General features: G+C 40.4%; 1 long non-coding RNA gene across 2 annotated transcripts in view; it reads right to left on the bottom strand.

Annotated features, from left to right (window-relative positions):
- Positions 1-10,767: 10,767 nt before the first annotated feature.
- LOC138358927 (uncharacterized) overlaps positions 10,768-23,632 on the bottom strand; it is a 37,034-nt gene continuing 24,169 nt past the window's right edge. For both annotated transcript variants that reach the window (XR_011225645.1, XR_011225644.1), the window contains one exon: positions 10,768-11,150. This is a non-coding gene — a long non-coding RNA (uncharacterized lncRNA). The remainder of the gene's footprint in view (positions 11,151-23,632) is intronic.

Below are 23,632 nucleotides of genomic sequence, written 5' to 3' on the forward strand. Positions count from 1 at the left end.
ACAGACAAAAATCAGAGGATACAACTGACGATTTACTATAAAACCAGAAAAACGGCCAGCCTACTCATGAGAAACTCTCCAGACACGAAACAGAACGCTTTAAAAGAGACTAACGTCGTCTATGCCTTCAAATGCCCACTTGGGGACTGTAAGCTCCAAAAAACCCAGTATATAGGCAAGACAACAACATCTCTTTCTAGGCGTTTAACGATGCATAAACAACAGGGCTCCATTAAGGAACATATAATCTCTTCCCATAACCAAACCATCGCCAGAGAAATCCTAGTAAACAACACAGAAATCATCGATAGATACAGCGATAGCAGGCGGCTCGACGTTTGTGAGGCACTACACATCAAGAAGTCAACACCAGCAATCAACAGCCAATTATTGCACAACTATATTCTACCCACCTCAAGACTCCGCTCCAATATAGAAGCATCAAGAAATATGGACCAATAGGCTTTCTACAAACACTTCTATTCAATATCCATTGTTTCGTGTTCTGTCTTGTGTTGATACTTTTAATACCCTATTAATATCCTCTAATGCCACATCATCCTTCCCACCTTACTCAAATGTAATGCCACATCACCCTTCCCACCTCACTCAAATGTAGATATAAAATCAGGGAAACGCAAGTTCTAATCAGTTGTGTATTTGTGAAGTCTTTGAAAATGTAATAAGTTTTACGAAACGCGCCCGTGTCGCGTCAGACTAGAAATAAAAATGAATTTTGGAGAAGTGATTTTTGATTTACCTCCAACAGTGAAGCATAATGTACGAAAGATTGAGAAAATTCGTGTTAGAATTATTAATCTTACTTTTTCGGTCATATTTAATAAAATATGTATATATATATATATATATATATATATGTATATATATATATATATATGTATATATATATATATGTATATATATATATATGTATATATATATATATGTATATATATATATGTATATATATATATATATATGTATATATATATATGTCGTACCTAGTAGCCAGAACTCACTTTTTGGCCTACTATTCAAGGCCCGATTTGCCTAATAAGCCAAGTTTTCCTGAATTAATATATTTTTTCTAATTTTTTTCTTATGAAATGATAAAGCTACCCATTTCATTATGTATGAGGTCAATTTTTTTTATTGGAGTTAAAATTAACGTAGATATATGACCGAACCTAACCAACCCTACCTAACCTAACCTAACCTATCTTTATAAGTTAGGTTTGGTTAGGTAGCCGAAAAAGTTAGGTTAGGTTAGGTTAGGTAGGTTAGGTAGTCGAAAAACAATTAATTCATGAAAACTTGGCTTATTAGGCAAATCGGGCCTTGAATAGTAGGCCAAAAAGTGAGTTCTGGCTACTAGGTACGACATATATATATATATGTATATATATATATATATATATATGTATATATATATGTATATATATATATATATATATATATATATATATATGTATATATATATATATATATGTATATATATATATATATATGTATATATATATATATATATATATATATATATATATATGTATATATATATATATATATATATATATGTATATATATATATATATGTATATATATATATATATATATATATATATATATATATATATATATATATATATATATATATGTATATATATATATATGTATATATATATATGTATATATATATATATGTATATATATATATATATATATATGTATATATATATATATGTATATATATATATATATATGTATATATATATGTATATATATATATATATATATATATGTATATATATATATATATATATATATATATATATATATATATATATATATGTATATATATATATATGTATATATATATATATATGTATATATATATATATATATATATATATATATATATATATGTATATATATATATATGTATATATATATATATATATATATATATATATATATATATATATATATATATATATATATATATATATATGTATATATATATATGTATATATATATATATATATATATATGTATATATATATATATATATATATATGTATATATATATATATATGTATATATATATATATATATATATATATATGTATATATATATATATATATATATATATATATATGTATATATATATGTATATATATATATATATATATATATGTATATATATATATATATATATGTATATATATATATATGTATATATATATATATATATATATATATATATATATATATATATGTATATATATATATATATATATATATATATATATATATATATATGTATATATATATATATATATATATATATGTATATATATATATATATATATATGTATATATATGTATATATATATATATATGTATATATATATGTATATGTATATATATATATATATATATATATATATATGTATATATATATATATATATATATATATGTATATATATATATATATATATATATATATATATATATGTATATATATATATATATATATATATGTATATATATATATATATATATATATATATGTATATATATATATATATATATATATATATATATATATATATATATATGTATATATATGTATATATACATATATGTATATATGTATATGTATATATATATGTATATATGTATATATATATATATGTATATATGTATATATGTATATATGTATATATATATGTATATATATATATATGTATATATATATATATATATATATATATATATATATATATATATATATATATATATTATATAAATTATTTATATATATATATATTATTTATATATATATATTATATATATAATTATATAGGTCATATGTTTTTGTATTTTTGCTGATTTGTTAGTAAATAATAAAAGAAATATAAATTATTTGATTTTTTTACCCTTATATTGGTTTTAATATTTAAATTGAAAACAATAATATAATATAAAAAAAATATAACAAAAATAATAATACAATATAAAATTATATATAATAAAAATAATAATATAATGTAAAATAATATAATTTAATTTCAAGAAATTTAACTTTAAACACAAAGATGTGAAAAGGGTTCAGATTAGGCTCAAACCTTTCACAAGAGATTCATATTGGTGTATGAATGGATTATGAATGACTCATGTTAGGAGTGTAAAGTTGCCACAACATCTCAAATTAGTGTTAGATACGTAGGTTTTGGTTATAAGTTTTGGAAACCTATTTAAGTCCACACACAATATCGTATCTGATACGATAAAACAAACGTTTCTAATCCTTTCAAATACTTTCCAGATATGTTGTGGCAACCTAAAATTGTTTGCTTGGGGGGGATGACGTTAGGTGAAGGTCTGTGCTTGGTCTTTGGGGGGGATGACGACGTTAGGTAGAGGTCCCGGCTGGGTCTTGTGGAGGGGGGGAGTGACGTTAGGTGGAGGTCTGTGCTTGGTCTTTGGGGGATATGACGACGTTAGGTGGAGGTCTGTGCTTGGTCTTTGGGGGGGGGGGTGACGACGTTAGGTGGAGGTCCCGGCTGGGTCTTGTGGAGGGGGGGAGTGACGTTAGGTGGAGGTCTGTGCTTGGTCTTTGGGGGATATAACGACGTTAGGTGGAGGTCTGTGCTTGGTCTTTGGGGGGGTGACGACGTTAGGTGGAGGTCTGTGCTTGGTCTTTGGGGGGGGTGACGACGTTAGGTGGAGCTCCCGGCTGGGTCTTGGGGGGTGTTACATAAAAAAAATTATCGTATTTTTCCGTCGCATCGGAATAGAATCGGTGATATTTTAAAAGTAATGTTTTCTTGCTCTACAGGGAGAACGAGATTAACAACCACAAAGGTCTTTGGTGCTGGCCAGTCAGTTGTTAACGGCCAGCACGGTGTTGCTCGTTCGGTGGCGGAAATTCTGATGGCCAATCAGAATCACCGGGCGAGGCAATGAGAGCTGGTCGGAACGTGAGCAATAATAGTAATCTACTCACTTTCATCCAGTCGACATACCGTCGTCGTGTGGGTGTGTGACCAGTTTGACTCAACTGTGACAGCGTGCTCTTCCCTCTCCAGCGTCACGGACTTTAGGACTTAGTGGCATGGTCGACACCGAAGAAAGTCTTCGAAATCTACCGTCTTTGATATAGAAGGCGGCGTTACGATACGCGCCGTTTCTCGATTATTGTGCCCATTCCGAAAAGTAGATGGTTCTTAAGAGTGGAAACGACCGATGAGTGACGACCATCTCATTGTCAGAGTATCTTGGTGTATATATAACTGTACATATAATGTACAGTCTTGTGGGGGGGGGTACATATAATGTACAGTCGTTAGATATATATATATATATATATATATATATATATATATATCTCGTACCTAGTAGCCAGAACGCACTTTTTGGCCTACTATGCAAGGCCCGATTTGCCTAATAAGCCAAGTTTTCATGAATTAATGTTTTTTCGACTACCTAACCTACCTAACCTAACTTTTTCGGCTACCTAACCGAACCTAACCTATAAAGATAGGTTAGGTTAGGTTAGGTAGGGTTGGTTAGGTTCAGACATATATCTACGTTAATTTTAACTCCAATAAAAAATAATTTACCTCATACATAATGAAATGGGTAGCTTTATCATTTCATAAGAAAAAAATGAGAAAATATATTAATTCAGGAAAACTTGGCTTATTAGGCAAATCGGGCCTTGCATAGTAGGCTGAGAAGTGCGTTCTGGCTACTAGGTACGACATATATATATTTATATTAGTATATTTTGGTAGCAGTCTTTCCTGTAGACGACATATATTATTAAATATGACCGAAAAAGTAAGATTAATAATTTTAACACGAATTTTCTCGATCTTTCTTACGTTTCTTTTCACTGTTGATGGTAATTCAAAGATCAATTCTCTAAAATTCATTTTTATTTCTAGTCTGACGCGACACTTGAGCGCGTTTCGTAAAACTTATTACATTTTCAAAGACTTTAGTTTACAAACACAACTGAAGGCGATGAGTCACAATAACGTGGCTGAAGTATGTTGACCAGACCACTCACTAGAAGTTGAAGGGACGACGACGTTTCGGTCCGTCCTGGACCATTCTCAAGTCGATTGTGACTTGATCGACTTGAGAATGGTCCAGGACGGACCGAAACGTCTTCGTCCCTTCAACTTCTAGTGTGTGGTCTGGTCAACACAACTGAAACTAAATAGAGCTGATTGATTGATTGATAAAGATTAAGCCACCCAAGAGGTGGCACGGGCATGAATAGCCCGTAAGTGGTACAATTTTTTTTTCTCAGTATTCTCAGGTTGCATTTAACCATCAAGCTGTTAACGCGGGGGAGGATACTGCTTCAGTCTTTATGAGGGTGTCCAGCTGCTGGACACCTTTGTTGACTAGGAGAGTGGCTGTGTTGATGGCTTCAAGGTGGCCACTGCATGATTCAGGAACTCTTAAAGCTCTTCTAAGGTCATTGGTTGCTTCACATTCCAGAAGATAGTGAAGTAATGGCTTTTCTGTGACAGTTTGGCAGAAGATGCACTCTGTCGGGGTTCACCAATCTCCCAGTTGCATCTGTAACCTAGACGTAGTCTATATAACCTAACTGCTATTTCCCTGTGGATTCCTTTTGGGATATTTAACCTTTCTAATTTGGTTGCCTGAAGATACCATGTTGCAGATGGCGAAGCTTCAGCTATTCTCTGGTGTAGGTAGGCTTTGTTGAGATGTGAGAGTTTTTTGGTGATGATGTTTTTTTATGTTCTCTAGGCTGGGTTGAATTGTTTTATGTATCACTGGATGACGAGTTGCCAATTTAGCAATTTCATCAGCTTTTTCATTTAATGGGATTCCAATATGGGATGGGATCCAGTTTAAAGTTATGTTGAGTCCTTTGCCTTTAGCGGCAAAGAAAAAAAAAATTCACGTTTGGGGCACGCTGACTTTGTCTCCAATAGCACAGAGCATCACCTTCACTCACCACACCACTCCACAACTGATCATTTGAATTTCATCATGGAATTCCAATTGACTTATAATCGATCCAGCAATGCTGCTCAGTGTAGGAAAAGACCACCGATAATGGATACTAGTTCTGAAAGTGACAGCGAGTGGCATCACGTGAATAAGGCTAACAGGACAAGCCACTCCATGACGACCCATCGCCCATTAATCTCTCCAGCTTCTCCAGCTCTCCCAGCGCCTCAGACTAGATTTACGCTTCCAATCTTCAAAGTGCAGCACACGGAAGGTAAGTCTTCCTACGCTACTGTAGTGGACCTGGAAAAAGAGTACCCCCAGCTCCAGGTCAGAGCAAAACCTAATCTCAAAGAAGAATACATTCTGAGGCCTAAAGACGAGTCGGCCGCTACGATTCTAAAAAATTACGCAAAATGTGAGGAACTGAAACCAGAGGATAAAATAAGTAAAATCATTGTCCTCCACTATCCCTTGCATATGGCCCTTGGCCATCTCGAAAAGCTGAACTATGTGGTGTCAGCAGAGAGATGCCAAGTACGAACCACAAAACAGGAAACTCGACAAGTCCTTCTCACAGTAAGAGGACGGATCCCGGAGAAACTTGACCTTGGAATCTGGGCGTGTTCCAACACAGGCCTTACACCCCAGAACCCCTATGATGCTTTAGATGTCAGAGATTTGGGCATCACAAAGATGGCTGCCAACGCCCAGTGAGGTGCGGAGTCTGCAGCCAGCCCCATGATATAAAAACATGTATTGATAAATTCAAGGCAAACCACCCTGTTCAGACAAAATGCCCAAATTGTTCCAAGGCACATAATGCCTGGAACTTGAAATGCCCTGAAAGGCTCAAAAGACTTCAAACAAACCCCACCACGCCTACAGCGGAGCCGAAACCCCCACCAAAACGAATACCAGCTCCCATGCCCACTAAAACCGCGTGGGGTCTACCCATTCAGGAAGAGGGGGCACACGGCCCTTCACCATCGGCTATGGTGAAGGGTGAGAAGGCGGTACAGGACAAAAAGAAAGATGGAGGACACAAGAATCATGTTCAAAGCAGTCGGCCTCCCATTTCATCCAGCAAGCACACTGGGGCCAATAGGAGTAGCAATTCCAGTGTCAAAGTTACCACCGAGAAGGGTCTAAAAGCTACTAGGCCCCAAACCTGCACAACATTAAATAGTGCTCCCACTGAACTGGACGCTCTCTGGCCAATGCTCAAAACTTTGGTCACTGAGTTGATCGAAAGTCTGCTGTCTTCACATGGAATCAAGCAAACCACAGAGACTCGGAAGACAATTGAGCACAAGCTCAAAAAATTCGAAGATGTAATATCCACACCGTCAAGACAGCAGGGCAGGAGACACCCCCATAAAAAACAGAGTCCAGCTCGTCAGAAAGCGACATTGATGAGTCAATTTCAGGTCCACTAAGAACCTATACACCAATTGCAACTTCCATGGCGTGTTCATCAGACTCCATGGATACCACGGAATTATCAGCAAATTCCAAGAACCTAGAGGTCTAAAGATCCTGCAATGGAATGCGCAAGGACTGCGACTAAATTGCAACCACTCAATCCCACTGAAAAAACAGTCCACCGGACACCATAAAGATCATTGGTACTATTGCGAACGTGTCAAAGAACTCAACCATAGACTCAATAGAACAAGAAAGCTATACAAAAAGCAGCCAAGTGACCGCAACAGGATCTTACTTTGTGAAGTCAAGGAACATGTACATCGAGAGACCAGACAAATAAAAGAACAAAAGTGGCTGGAATGGTGTTCACACCTGAATGAACACCTCTCTCGGAGAGATGTGGCTGCAAATTCACCGGGCCAAAGGGAATAAAACACCTAAAGCTCCACACCCCAAGGATCCTCAACAGGAAGCCGAAGTACTGGCAACCAGGTTTGCAGAGAGAGCAGCCAGCAATCAACTTCCACCAGATGTATTAGCAGTACAGACCGGACTAGAGGAAGAAAGGTGGCACAGAATCCTTACAGCATGTGAAGAAGTCTCTGACACTAATGCCCCCTTCACACTGGATGAGCTCAATCGGGCTAAGAAAAACTCCAAGGATACATCCCCTGGAGCCGACAAAATAACCTATAAAATGATTAGAAACCTCGGCCCAGAGGGAGACGCTGCATACCTAAGGTTAATTAATTTAGCCTGGACTTCTCAAACTAGACCTTCTGCTTGGAATAGAGCAGACGTAGTGCCGATCCCAAAACCCAAAGATCCAGCTAATCCCAGGCCCATCTCTCTCCAAAGCTGTACAGCCAAGACGGCTGACAGAATGGCACTCAACAGACTGGAATGGAAAATGCCTACACTGCACCATGATATGTATGCCTATAGAAGAGGGGTTGGCACAGTGGAATGTATTACAACTCTGTTAGCCCACTTGAATGACAGACCAGGAATGCTGATATTCCTGGACCTCGAAAAAGCCTTTGAACTGGCTAGCGCCCCAGCTATTCTCTGCTGCCTCATTGACAAAGAGGTCAGAGGCAACCTGTTCTGGACCAAAAACTGTCTCATAAACAGAGAAGCAAGAGTAAAACTTCATGGCACAGTCTCTGAGTACAAAAGACATGAAAATGGTACACCACAAGGAGGTATTCTCAGCCCTCTTCTCTTCAACTGTTTAATGGAAAGAATAATGAGGTTGAAACTCCCACATCACTGCAGGCTGCTAAACTACGCGGACGACTTTGTCATCATCATAAAAGGAAGGGATGCGGCGCGCCTTGCACCCAAATGCTTAGACTGCATCAGTAAAGAGGCAAAACAGATTGGGATCAAACTCAACCCCTCAAAGTCAAAGGCCATGCCCATAAAAATAGCGAAGCCCAACATCCAACTCACAGTACGGGGTCAACCAATAGAATGGGTCGACACCTATCAGTATCTAGAAATCATCCTGGACACAAACATGAATTTTAATGCTGAGGTCACTTACTTGAGAGAGCGAACTGCGGCCCGGACGGCAATCCTCAGGTCGCTAACCTCCCTTTCTGGAGGAGCCAATCTGCAAGTCCTTCGCACATACTATGGAGTTGGCAGTCAGATCAGTGATCGATTATGGCGCCCCTGCACTCACAAATCTATCACACCAACAGTGGAAAAAGCTTGAAGTTGCCCAAAACAATGCTATGAGAGCTGCACTGGGAGCCCCCATGTGGACCAGGCTTGAAACTCTTAGAATGGAGACGGGTTTGCCCTCTCTACAAGAAAGAATATCACAAAGGACAGCTACAATTGTCAGTAAGATAATTATTTCTTCTGATCCAATCCCAGTACGGCAGGCCTTGGTGGTTGGACTAGGCCAAAACAATGGAAACTCTTGGGTTGCAAGCGCAGGAAAAGTCCTAAACAGACTACATTTAAAAAACATGATTCTTGATAGAGAGGGTGATCATCCACACCCAAATTACACTCCTTCCGCGCCGTGGGAAGAGCCTACTTTCAAAATAGTAATAGAAAGTCTCCCAATGAAAAAGGATGCCTATGATCCGACAATCCTAAGGCGCATAATAGAAGAGCAAATGTATAGCATAGCAGTAGCAGGAGCCACCCACATCTTCAGACTTATCGGTGGACACAGAAAATGAGAGTGCTGGCGCTGCTCTTTGCACGGCCAGCGTACAGGCATATTGGAGACTGGGAGGACTAGTATCATCAACCCAAACTGAGCTGTTTGCCATACAACAGGCATTCGCAAATGTGATTGCACAAAACACTCAAAATGCAATCATACACACAGACTCAAAAGCTGCACTTCAAATAATAGGACAAAAACAGTGGAAAGATAATGTGGAAATAATTACCACCATTTTGTATCTTGGAGCAGTCGCTGAATAGAGCTTACACATCTTCGATTTTATATCTACATTTAGGTGAGGTGGATGAGGTGAAAACAAACTTTCAACAATGGGTATTGAATGGGTATTAAATTCAAACACAAGACAGAACACGAAACAATGGGTATTGAATGGAAGTAATTGTAGAAAGCCTATTGGTCCATATTTCTTGATGCTTCTATATTGGAGCGGAGTCTTGAAGTGGGTAGAATATAGTTGTGCATTAATTGGCTGTTGATTGCTGGTGTTGACTTCTTGATGTGTAGTGCCTCGCAGACATCAAGCCGCCTGCTATCGCTGTATCTATCGATGATTTCTGTGTTGTTTGCTAAGATTTCTCTGGTGATGGGTTGTTTGTGGGAAGAGATTATATGTTCCTTAATGGAGCCCTGTTGCTGTTGCTTATATAAGCAACAGGGCTCCATTAATAAACATATATGTTTTATATGTCTCAAAAAAGGCAGACATATAAGCTTCACTTTAAACACTTTACCATAGACATATTTAAAGTTCTAATGAAGATACATGTATTTTAAAAAATTACGGAGCTCCCACCCCGCACAGACTGAACGACAGAGCAACTCTCTCTCAGATCGATGTTTATTTCACGTAAATTCGTTAATAACCACAAATGTTATATATGTCTTAAGCAAGATAGAAATATGAGCGTCATTTTAAATACATTACAATAGACATATTTATAGCTCAAGTGAAGATACATATGTTTTTATAATAGCGCTCAGTAGCTTGTCGGGCATGGAGTACAGACGCGTACGCACTTGCCGATATATTGTATAATTAACAAAGATACGCTAATAAAGCCTAAAATCTTATATGCCTCCAGAAAGACCGAGATATGAACATTATTATGATTGCACCAAATGAAATATATCATGTTCGAGGACAAAGATATATCAATTTTAAATTAAGTTTCGACTCTTGCCAGGGCGAGAGAGATGGGGCGACTCTCGCCCCATCAGACACACACACACACACTCAGAGGAGGAATCACAGGCAAGGTAAAATTCACACAAATAAGATATAAATAAAAACCAAACACTTTAACATTTGAGAAAAATTTCAAATGGAAATTATTATAATTTTCTTTTACAGAAATCTTCAAAGTTTTTATGATCATTTAATGTTGGTGGTTGTCCTGGACCTCAATGACCGGGGGAGGAGCATTATTGGAAACAAGGGAAATGTGGCGTTTTAAGAGCATCACATTGTCTAAAACTTGGAACTGTCTTGATTCTCTTTTAAGGCATTCCTGAGAGAGAGAGAAAGAAACATTATTAAAGTCTTACAGTAAACATTAATTATGTAAGTCTCGTTTTCAAATAATTTTGCCCAAACGTTCATGATTGTCTTGAAAGTGTACTAGGTAAGATGAGTGTCTTCTTTCACCATCATAAAACACAAGTCTTGTATGTGCCATTTTGGGAGAAGCCGGAGGACAGCATAGTACAAGTCCAGTGACTGCAAAAGGGGGATGGGGTGGTTGCTGTGATACAACTCAATGTAATTCCAGAGTAGAGGGGCAGGTGTACAACTCCTACAGTCACAATTATATTTTATACAATTATAAAGCAAGTGTGTGAGGTTGGGAGAGGCAGACATGCAATGAAAGGCAAGTGTGACAACTGGGTGAGAAGCAGACATACAGTACAAGATCTGTGTGAGAGGTGGGTGGGCAAGAGGAACAGCAATCACTTTCGGAATCAACACAACAAATTTACAGTTTTATTGAAGTCCAGCTGAAAATCATCATGAAGATCATGGCAGAGACCATTATCAATTGCCTACAGATGACGAAGAATGCCTCACAACATCGGACTCAAGAAATCACTTGTGTATTAATGTATAAGATCGTGCAGCAGACCACAGGTACACAAGAAACAGAATGAGACAAGACGGAGCACAAGAGGACAAACTACGCGACATGAACACAGACTACCAACAACAATAGCCGGGTAGTCAAGACAGCAGACAAGATCCACAAAAGCAACTGCAAGAAGCAGTGGTCACTCAAGATCAACGGAATCTTACAACACAAGAGACAGTCAACAAACTCAAGTCAGTGAACTATCACTTTGCCTTCAGAAAAACTAAGTCCCAACTGGACTGGCAACTGGCAAAGTTTAAGAACTCTTCTCAATTCAGAGTGTTACATTGTGTAGCTTTCAGGGATCAATGGCCTCGCAGCCCGGTTCCAGACTAGGTCTCCCGGGTGGTCGTCTGGTCAACAAGTCTGTTGGACGGAGCTGCTCACAGCCTAACGTATGAATCACAGCCAGGTTGATCAGGTAATTCTTTGTAGGTGTTTATCAAGGTATCTCCAGAACACTGTGAGAGGCCGGCCAGTATGCTCCTTATGTGTAGCGGGAGTGTGTTGACAAGTTTTGGGCCCTTGATGTTGATAGTGTTCTCCCTCAGCGTACCTATTGCACCTCGGCTTTTTAACGGGGATATTCTGCACATCCTGCTATGCCTACTGGTCTCATATATTATTTCTATTTTCAGATTTGGAACCAGTCCCACTAATATTTTGTGTGTAGATTATTCTCTTCTCGCCTGCGCTCTAGAGAATACAGGTTTAGAACTTTTAAGCAGTCACAATAATTACGATGACTTATAGAGAGCGTGCTAGCGGTTATGGGACTTTGCACGCTATCCAGGTTGGCAATTTCTCCGGCTCTGAATAGTGCTGTTATGACCCTTTCAGGAGAATGGGAGACGTAGGAGGTTCCCTTTCAGGAGAAGGAGAAAGTGGTGTTATGCACTTCTTGATGAATATAGAATTCCACGAATCGGGTGCAGAGAGCTATGGCATGCTGTGTGCAGACAATGCCGACAGCATTAGCATGCTGTCCATGGCTACTTCAAAGTCCAGTGGGGTTAAAGTGACATCTGATATGTGGTTCAATGTTGGTGTCACATTCATGGAGAATTCATTTGGATCATCGATCGTCAATGTGGTCAGGGGTTCACTGAAAACAATCGTACTGATGCCTCATTTGTTGTTGTCATCTGTGAAAGTTCCATCACCCTTGCGCAAAGGCCTAATACTGGACGCAATTTTTGTTCTGGTTTTGGCATACAAGAAAAAGTATTTCGGGTTCCTCTCTATTTCACTTATGGCCTTTTGCTCCCTTTGCCTCTTGGATTTTATATGATTCTCTCAGCTTCAGCTCGATCATTTGTTTCCCTACATAGCCTTCCTCGTCGTTGTTGGGATAGAGTACAGCATTTGAGATGTTCTGCTGTTTGTGTTCTACGCCTATATAGGGAGCACCGTTCTCGTTCCAGTCCACAATGACTGAAAATATGACCGAGTCAGGAAACTATGCTGAAGTTAGATTCCACAATGATATAATCACCGGAGGACTAACTTTGGACAGTAAACTACCAATAGCAACATGTGGACCCATTATTCAATAAACACCATCAATACATTCGATATAACAAAAACAGTCACTGAGAGTGAACATAAGAAGATAAGAACAAAGGCAACTGCAGAAGGCCTATTGGCCCATACGAGGCAGCTCCTATTTATAACCACCCAATCTCACTCATATAAATGTCCAAGCCACGCTTGAAACAATCGAGGGACCCCACCTCCACCACGTTACGCGGCAATTGGTTCCACAAATCAACAACCCTGTTACTGAACCAGTATTTACCCAAGTCTTTCCTCAATCTAAACTTATCCAATTTATACCCATTGTTTCGTGTTCTGTCTTGTGTTGATATTTTTAATACCCTATTAATATCCCCCCCCCCTGTTATGTCCATTCATCCACTTGTAAACCTCTATCATGTCACCCCTAACTCTTTGCCTTTCCAGTGAATGCAACTTAAGCTTTGTTAATCTTTCTTCATATGAAAGATTTCTAATTTGGGGAATTAACTTAGTCATCCTACGTTGGACACGTTCAAGTGAATTTATCAAGTGAAGTGATCAGTCTCAACATGATCTATCGTCAAGGGGTGACACGTTATTAATCCTGACTAAGGACAAGAAATAATTTTGGTAAAGTCTGCGTCAGGGATATATTCAGCTATCACTAAAACACGCGAGTACATTGTATATACATACATGCATACACACATATGTATATATGTATTATATATAAATATATATATATAATGACTGTACATTATATGTACAGTTATATATACACCAAGATACTCTGACAATGAGATGGTCGTCACTCATCGGTCGTTTCCACTCTTAAGAACCATCTACTTTTCGGAATGAGCACAATAATCGAGAAACGGCGCGTATCGTAACGCCGCCTTCTATATATCAAAGACGGTAGATTTCGAAGACTTTCTTCGGTGTCGACCATGCCACTAAGTCCTAAAGTCCGTGACGCTGGAGAGGGGAGAGCACGCTGTCACAGTTGGGTCAAACTGGTCACACACCCACACGACGACGCTATGTCGACTGGATGAAAGTGAGTAGATTACTATTATTGCTCACGTTCCGACCAGCTCTCATTGCCTCGCCCGGTGATTCTGATTGGCCATCAGAATTCCCGCCACTGGACGAGCAACACCGTGCTGGCCGTTAACAACTGACGGCCAAGACCCAGCCGGGACCTCCACCTAACGTCGTCACCCCCCCCAAAGACCAAGCACAGACCTCCACCTAACGTCATCCCCCCACCAGGACCAAGCTGGGAACATCATCTAACGTCATCATCCCCTCCCCACTCCAAGACCAAGCTGAGACCTCCACCTAACCTCATCCCTCCTCCCCCTGAGACAAAGCAGAGACAAAGCGAGGACCTCCACCTAGCGTCTTCACACCCCCCCCCCCCTCACCCCCCCCCCTCCAAGACCAGGCTAGGACCTCCAACGTCATCCGACCCAAGACCCACCTGGGACCTCCACCTAACTTCATCACGCCCCCCCTCCTCCTCCAAGACTAAGCTGGGACCTCCACCTAACTTCATCACCCCCCCCCCCCAAAAAAAAAAAAACAGCTGGGATTTTCACCTAACGTCGTCACTCCTCCCCCAAGACCCAGCAGGGTGTCCACCTAAATTCATCACCCCCCCCCCTAAGACAAGGATGGGACCTCCACTTGACGCGATCACACCCCCCCCCCCTCCATGAAGACCTAGCTGGGACCTCCACCAAATGTCATCATTCCCCCAAAGACCAAGATAGAACTTCCTACTAACGTCATCCCCCTCCCCCAAGATCCAGCTCGGAACTTCACCTAACGTAATCCGTCCCCCCCCCACAAGACCCAGCTAGGACCTCCACCTAAAGTCATCCCCCCCCCCAAGACCCAGCTTTAACCTCCACCTAACCTCCTCCCCCCCCCCAAGACCCAGCTGGGACCTCCACCTAACCTCATACCCCTTCCCCCCCCCCAAGACCCAGCTGGGACCTCCACCTAACATTCCCCCCCCCCCCAAGACCCAGCTGGGACCTCCACCTAACCTCATTCCCCCCCCCCCCCCCAAGACCCAGCTGGGACCTCCACCTAACCTCATTCCCCCCCCAGACCCAGCTGGGACCTCCACCTAACCTCATTCCCCCCCGCCCCAAGACCAAGCTGGGACCTCCACCTAACCTCCACCCCCCCCCCCCCCAAGATCCAGCTGGGACCTCCACCTAACCTCTCCCCCCCCCCCCCCCCAAGACCAAGCTGGGACCTCCACCAACCATTACGTCCCCCATAGATCGAGATCTATGAGAAGGTTACTTGAATACAACAGGAATTAGAAGGTTGGGTAGATAACATTTTCCTAGACTGTCCACTGGACCTAAACCTAGATATTGTTCATCATGAAAGGCTCGTGTTCTAGAAAGAGAACAAAGCTGTAATATTTGGGAAGCTACTAAACTGTGTAACAGACTACTTGAGTGACGGTTCCCGATAGAGCAATTCAGAACAGAAGGACAGACTTATGTAAATTTTATGCAAAGGGCGTATGCAGACATAGATATGCTGGTAATAAGAAAGGATTAGAATGCAGTTACCAACATCCCAAAAAATGTTTAAATATGCTTAGGAAAGGTGAGTGTCGATTTGGATCAATATGTAGGTTCTTCCATCCTGACATGTGCCAAACCTCACTGGAGGACAGAAAATGCTATGACCTCAGCTGCCCACACTTTCACGTGAAAGGCACGGAACGCTACATAAAGAGTGGCAAGCAGGATAATGAATTTGGAGGAAACTCTATAAATTTTTTATACCAAACCGGCAGAGAATTCAAAAGGAGCAGCATGGAGAGTGTATGGAACTGGATGCCAGATCCACTTGCATTCCAGAATTACAGATACAATTACCCACCGAAAGGGAACTACAACTACGACAGACAACTGCCCTACAACAATCAGTACTGGTCAGAACAAACTCATTATGTCCACGAATAATGGGCTTGCCGAAAAAGTCTCCCATTCAAACTATCACTAATAGAGTAACCTCATTCATCTTTGCCAACATACAAGGACTGAAAACAAGAACAAACAACAAAGTACAGTTCATAAATGGCCTCCTAACGGAGTCAAATGCAGTATTTGGAGCTTTCACAGAAACCCATGTGTGGTGTTTGTGTGTTACTGAGGAAGTGTTGGTTGTGGGGTTGATATAAAGTCATTGCTTGGTTACTGACTTTAATGCGTATATACACAATTACATGACTAGCAGCTACCAAGCTTGGCGGGCGTCCTGTACGCCCTGTTTACCTTCTCTCTGGCGTCTGCTCCGCCACACATAGAAAACGGATGGTACAATTTTCTGTGAACATGACACCATGCAGGGGAATTGTTGGACAGTGAGATCTGGATTCCAGGATATAACCTATACAGGTGTGATAGGAAAATTAGGTCACATGGAGGAGTGGGTCTGTGTATTAGGAAAGACCTTGTATGCTCGGAGCTCCTAAACATTACAAATGAGGTGGTGGAGGTACTGGGATTAAAAATAGAGAAAATAAATTTAGTGATTATTCTAATATACAAACCGCCAGATGCAACGGCTGAGGAATTCACAGAACAGATAAGCAAAATAGAGAATAGCCTTGATAATTTGGAGAACCCGATACCTGATATTATCTTCCTAAGCGACTTCAACTTGCCTAGTCTCAGGTGGAAAATAGCAAACAATAATATTATACCAGGAAATTTATCAGGACCTAACCAATTACAGATTAGAGAACTACTTAGATTCTGTGACAAATTTTCACTCAATCAGCAGATATCGGAGCCAACGAGAAGTGAAAATATTCTAGATCTGGTCTTTACGAACAATGAAGACATTATCAGAGACATTACGATATCAGATACCACATACTCAGATCACAAATTCATTGTAGTGCAAACAACCATCAATACTCAGAATAGACCTAAAACGTTGATAAAGTGAGAGGGGCTATTCAGTAAATTCAATTTTAATAATAAAAAGATAGATTGGGAGATAATAAACAGGGAACTTACAAACATTCCATGGGGAACTGTTCTAAGTAATACAAGTCCTACAGAAGGAATAGAAAAACTGACTTCAGAAGAGTATCAAGTCTGTCTGAAACATGTTCCTTTGAGGAAAGCCAGAAAGAGATCTAACGTAGAAAGAGAACGCAGACGACACTATAAACGCAGGAAAAAAATAACGGAACTGCTTATGCAAACACGAATTTCCCATCAAAGAAGGAATAATTTAAATTGGGAGATTGAAGAAATCGAGCGGAAATTGAAACACTCATATGAAACTGAAGAAAGGCAGTTAGAACAGAAAGCAATTCAGGAAATAAAGAAAAATCCAAAATATTTCTTCTCATATGCGAAATCAAAAGCAAAAACCACTGCCAGTATTGGACCTATTCGTTCAAGTGAAGGTTCATACACGGAGGATGACAAAGAAATTAGTGAAATCCTAAAAAAGCAGTATAAGGACATGTTTAGCACTCCAATAGACAACATGAAGGTGGAAGATCCAGACAATTTCTTTATGCGGGATATTCAAACCCCTGTAAATATAACCGATATAAACACGAGCGCACTAAATTTTGAAAAAGAAATTGAAAACATGCCCATGCACTCGGCCCCAGGTCCAGACTCATGGAATTCAATATTTATAAAGAAATGCAAAGTGCCGGTAGCACAGGCACTCAGTATAGTGTGGAGGAAGAGCTTGGACACGGGGGAGATACCAGATGCACTTAAAGTAGCAGACATAGCCCCTCTCCACAAGGGAGGGAGCAAAGCATTGGCAAAAAATTATAGACCAGTTGCACTAACATCGCACATCATAAAAGTATTTGAGAGAGTGATTAGGAGTCAGGTCACCAATTTCATGGAGACCAATGACCTTCACAACCCAGGACACCTTGGATTTCGAGCGGGAAGATCGTGCCTCTCACAGCTACTTGAGCACTACGACAAAGTCACTGAGGCATTAGAAGAAAAGCAGAATGCTGATGTGATATACACGGACTTCGCAAAGGCTTTCGATAAATGTGACCATGGCGTGATAGCACACAAAATGAAGTCAATGGGAATAACCGGTAAAGTAGGACGCTGGATACTCAGTTTTCTGTCAAACAGGACTCGGCGAGTAACGGTCAACCATATAAAATCTAGTTCAAGTGCAGTGAAAAGCTCTGTACCTCAGGGTACAGTCCTTGCACCGCTGCTTTTCCTTATTCTCATATAAGATATAGACAAAAATACAAGTCACAGCTTCGTATCATCCTTTGCAGATGACAAAAATCAGTATGAAAGTTACCTCGGCTGAGGACATTGAAAACTTCAAGCTGATATTAATAAAGTTTTCGACTGGGCATCAGAAAATAACATGATGTTTAACAGTGATAAATTCCAGGTACTCAGGTACGGTAAAAATGAGGACCTTAAACATAATACAGAGTACAAAACACAATCAAATGTACCCATTGTAGGAAAACAGCATGTAAAGGATTTGGGAATAATAATGTCTGACGACCTAACGTTTAAGGAGCATAACCAAGCAAATATTGCGACAGCCAGAAAAATGATAGGATGGATTACGAGAACTTTCAAATCCAGGGATCCCATCACAATGGTTGTACTCTTTAAGTCACTTGTGTTGTCCCGTCTTGAGTACTGCTCAGTACTCACTTCCCCTTTCAGAGCAGGAGAGATTGCTGAAATAGAGGGAATACAGAGAACATATACGGCACGCATAGACGCAATAAAGCACCTAAATTATTGGGATCGTCTCAAGCCCTCCAAATGTACTCACTAGAAAGAAGACGAGAGAGATATCAAATAATATTCACCTGGAAGATACTGGAGGGCCAAGTACCAAATATACACAGTAAAATAACAACGTACTGGAGTGAACGATATGGAAGAAAATGTAGAATAGAACCAGTGAAGAGCAGAGGTGCCATAGGCACAATCAGAGAACACTGTATAAACATCAGAGGTCCGCGGTTGTTCAACGTCCTCCCAGCAAGCATAAGAAATATTGCCGGAACAACCGTGGACATTTTCAAGAGGAAACTAGATTTATTCCTCCAAGGAGTGCCGTACCAACCGGGCTGTGGTGGGTATGTGGGCCTGCGGGCCGCTCCAAGCAACAGCCTAGTGGACCAAACTCTCACAAGTCAAGCCTGGCCTCGGGCCGGGCTTGGGGAGTAGAAGAACTCCCAGAACCCCATCAACCAGGTATCAACCAGGTAAGTGACCGAAGACGAAAAGTCACCGTCAGAGGAGAGCTCTCCAGCTGGAGAAATATAACCCGTTGGGTTTCCCAAGGCTAGGTCCTCGAACTAATAATATTCTGTTTTTATGTTAATGATCAACCCAAGGCAGTGAACTCGTACATGTCACTGTTTGGGGACGATGCCAAATAATGAGGAATGTGAATACAGAGGAGGACTGGAGAATGTTACAGATGACCTTGACGAACACCAGGAATGAACAAACAAATGGTTGCTAGAGTTCAGTCCGAATACGTGTAAGGTAATGAAGATGAGGAAGAGAGAAAGAAGACCGGAAGGTGTCAGCAGTAAATAGATACCCACGAGTTAGTCAGCTTGTTGCACGTCAGTGACGTGCAGATATTCACAGTGAGAGGGTGTGTTACCTGGAGCTCTGATCGTGCCATCTATTATAGTGTGGGTTGGTGGTGATGTGTTGATCCTTCTCTACGGACAACCCAACCCACAACTCGGTAGAGTGTTTTTACTTCACTAGAAGATTACACTAGGCGCATCTGGCTCTTGGAGAGGGGTTCAACGTCACACGTTTAGGGGATGCGGCTCCAATACTTAGCCTTGTTGTCATGTGCACACACCCACTCGAGCCGCTGTGACTCCCCACTCTCTCCTTAGGTGATATGATCTCCTCAATCCCCTTTTGACTTATTAGTATTACCTTCTACCCTGTCCACAGCAGTGGTTCTCGGTTCTTTCTCTCTCTCTCTCTTCTTCTGCACTATTTCATGGGAAGCCTCACTAGGACAAGGTCAAATACCAGCAAATTTGAATACATTTACTGGACAGAGCACATACACAATACATATACACATATAATAATAATGAATCCTATACTCTATACTATTACAATCAGGTTGCTCTCCAACACCATCAGAACTATCATCAGCTTATCAAGTGGTATCCTATCTCCTGGTTCACCACCTGATGCTATCAACCTCCTCAAGTTGATCAAGTCTACATACACTGTTGCACCATCAGCAAGAGAATATATATACATATACATATATATATTATTAAATATGACCGAAAAAGTAAGATTAATAATTCTAACACGAATTTTCTCAATCTTTCGTACATTTCTTTTCACTGTTGGTGGTAACAACCACCAACCTGCAACCTGCAGCCGTCACGGCCGGACGTGTCTCTTGTTGCTCCTCACCTGCGAGCTGCCTAGCCAACCAGATAGTGAGGGGGTGTACATCCTTCGACCTGCCCAGGAGGGTGGGTCAGCTGTATTGCCTCGGCTCGGCCCTCGCCGGTACTAGCCACACAGTACCATGGCCTTCAAAGTTAAGGCACGGTTCCTAGAGAACCACCCTTTCGGACGAGAGGAAATTCTCAACGTTCTCAAAGCCACCACCAACACAGTACCAGACGACATCCAGCAGGACGACGAAGGTATCGTCCTCTCTTACTCCACCGGAGACGACCTTGAACACCTGTTCACACCTGCTGCTACATCTGCACTCTATGATGCGGATATTACCCTCATCCAACCACGACGCTTTCAAGCTGAACGAACCATCTTTGCCAGGAGAGTAAGCTCATGGATCACCGAGCACGAGGTGGACGTTATCCTGAACAGTATCAACAGGGAAAACGAAAACATGACAGCTGTCTCAGCAAAAATCATCGCCAACAACAACGACACTCGCTCCACCTTGAAAGTGACCTTCACTACAGCTGCCGCAGCGGACCAGGCCACCACCACAGGATTTAGGTGCTTAGGCATCAATACTCCACCAGCTTCAGTGCACAAGGAACGTTTTTACGAGGTAAGCCAGTGCTACAAGTGCTACCAGTACTCACACGTGACCAGGAAGTGCCCTCAAAGTGTAAACAAGTGTAGTGTCTATGCCCAGGATCACCATTATAAACAGTGCAGCGCCGAAATCACGTGTTGTGTAGTGTGCGGTGGTGACCATATTGCTATTTCTCATTTGTGCCCTGTGCGACAGGAAGAAATTAAGAAGCTCTCGACAGCTGGACGGGCTTCCGCAACTGCTCGTGCTCAGTCGCTATTCAATATGTAAGCCGCCATTTTCCCGGAGCTCCCGGGAGAAGGAGTAGCCGCCCACCAACATACCAACCAATGGGGACCCGGCATGCAGTCCGGCAGCCAACCAGCTAACCAATCACAGACCCAGCCTCCACCTTCACCACCAGGCTGCTCCCATTCGTCGACTCAGACTTCGCCACGGCAGTTGCCGGTTACTGTCACCGACCTTAGCACTGCATGTGGGATATTTGGGGCTTGAATCTATTTAAATATTAATATAGTAAAATGAATTACGAAGGACCACCCGCTTTTATAGTAAAGAGGGAAACTGAGAAATTATGATCATTAGAAAATTCCTAGATGAACCAGTAACTATGGATAAAATACTAGAGAATATGATCACTGAAATAATTAATGGGCTGTATAATTAAATGAATCAAAGCCTCAAACACCTACATTGGGGGGTTATTACTGGAACTCAGTACGTCCAGGAACTAGTGTGGTTCATTCACCAGTCCAATGTATAATAATCTAATCCTATGAATACTTATGAAATCATTATCGTTATCATTAATGGGAACATAGATTATGAACATAAATAATAATAATCATAATAAACACATGTTAATCCAATGAACAGAGTTCTGCATGTAAAAGAGTACAGATAATAAACTCGAGAGATACAAAAGGAATCTTAGCTTAATGACGATTCCTTAGAAGTTAGTCACGACGCTTCCTCTGATTCTCCTGGACTCGTCATGGAACACTGGGAGTTGATTAACATGGGAAATGACAGCTCGGAGAATTCTTCACACACGCTGCAAAAACAATTGTTTCCAGTAGCAACAAATTAAACTACTGGATTTCTATGCTCAATAAATTACTATTAATAATAAGAGAAAGATAATGACCTGTGAATTTTTTTTGTCATACGTCGTCACGACAAGCTACCCAGCTATAAACCTACACCCTATCAGATGCATCAAATAAGGATAAGGATACTTAGCTAATATGGGCACTGTGTAAGTTTAGGCTTGCCGAAATTCGCGTCCCAGGCTCTGGTCTAGCCTATCCTGGATACTGACGCGCTTCACTGGCCGGTCACGTGGAGTCACAAAGAACCAAGTTTAACAGGTTCCGTGAATGACACTGACACCAGGTGAAGGTATTGTCTGCAAGGTTCTTCATGCCTCACAGTGGCGACTTTCTTCTGGAGATTTGATAGCGTTTACCCTGATGGCTGGGTAATGGCGTCTCCTCGTGAGCACCACGTGAACACGTCTACTCGTGAGCGCTTCAACACGTGGACTGGCGTCTCTTTCGCCTCGCTCCGCGTCCCGCGTTTATTTACCAAATTATTTATTATGGATATTATCATTTCTCGCATTTGTGCTTGAAATGCTCGGGTTAGGACGGGTTTATTATTTGGAGGAGTTAAATATTATTATTTGCCCATTTTATGATAGTAAACGAACAATGGAGAAGAATTATAATCTCTCCAGGGCATTCACGCGTGACGTTAATTTTATTACTAGATAACAGCTATAACTATAAACGCTCTATTTGGCTTTAGTTGGAGATCAGTTTATCTGTAATTAATTATCACACAGAACACCGTTGTTTATAGAGAATCGAATTCAATTCTCAGGCACATTGGATATAAATGTGTTTATTACAATGAAATCTGACGCAATACTGGTGTCGGGTGACGTAAGAATTCTAGCCTTATTGTACAGATGTAATTATTAGTACATGTGAACTCTACGTTGGGTTAATTTTACTCACTATAATGATTAGTAGAATTAGTAATAATTAATGAGAATACCACAGTGTTGTATTCAGTGTTGGAAATTTCCAACATAACTCCGGGGGGAGGATTCTAGGGTCGTAGTGCAATGTGTAGTACTGACACCTATCCCGAAGTTGAGTTTAATATTAGTATGTTAGTATGTTAGTACACACATAACGAATGTCCCGTATTTGTCAAGGACATACAAGAAACTTAAGTCTTGCTAATTTCATGTCAAA

This window comes from Procambarus clarkii, chromosome 8 (assembly GCF_040958095.1).
Source record: "Procambarus clarkii isolate CNS0578487 chromosome 8, FALCON_Pclarkii_2.0, whole genome shotgun sequence".
Lineage (NCBI taxonomy): Eukaryota > Metazoa > Arthropoda > Malacostraca > Decapoda > Cambaridae > Procambarus > Procambarus clarkii.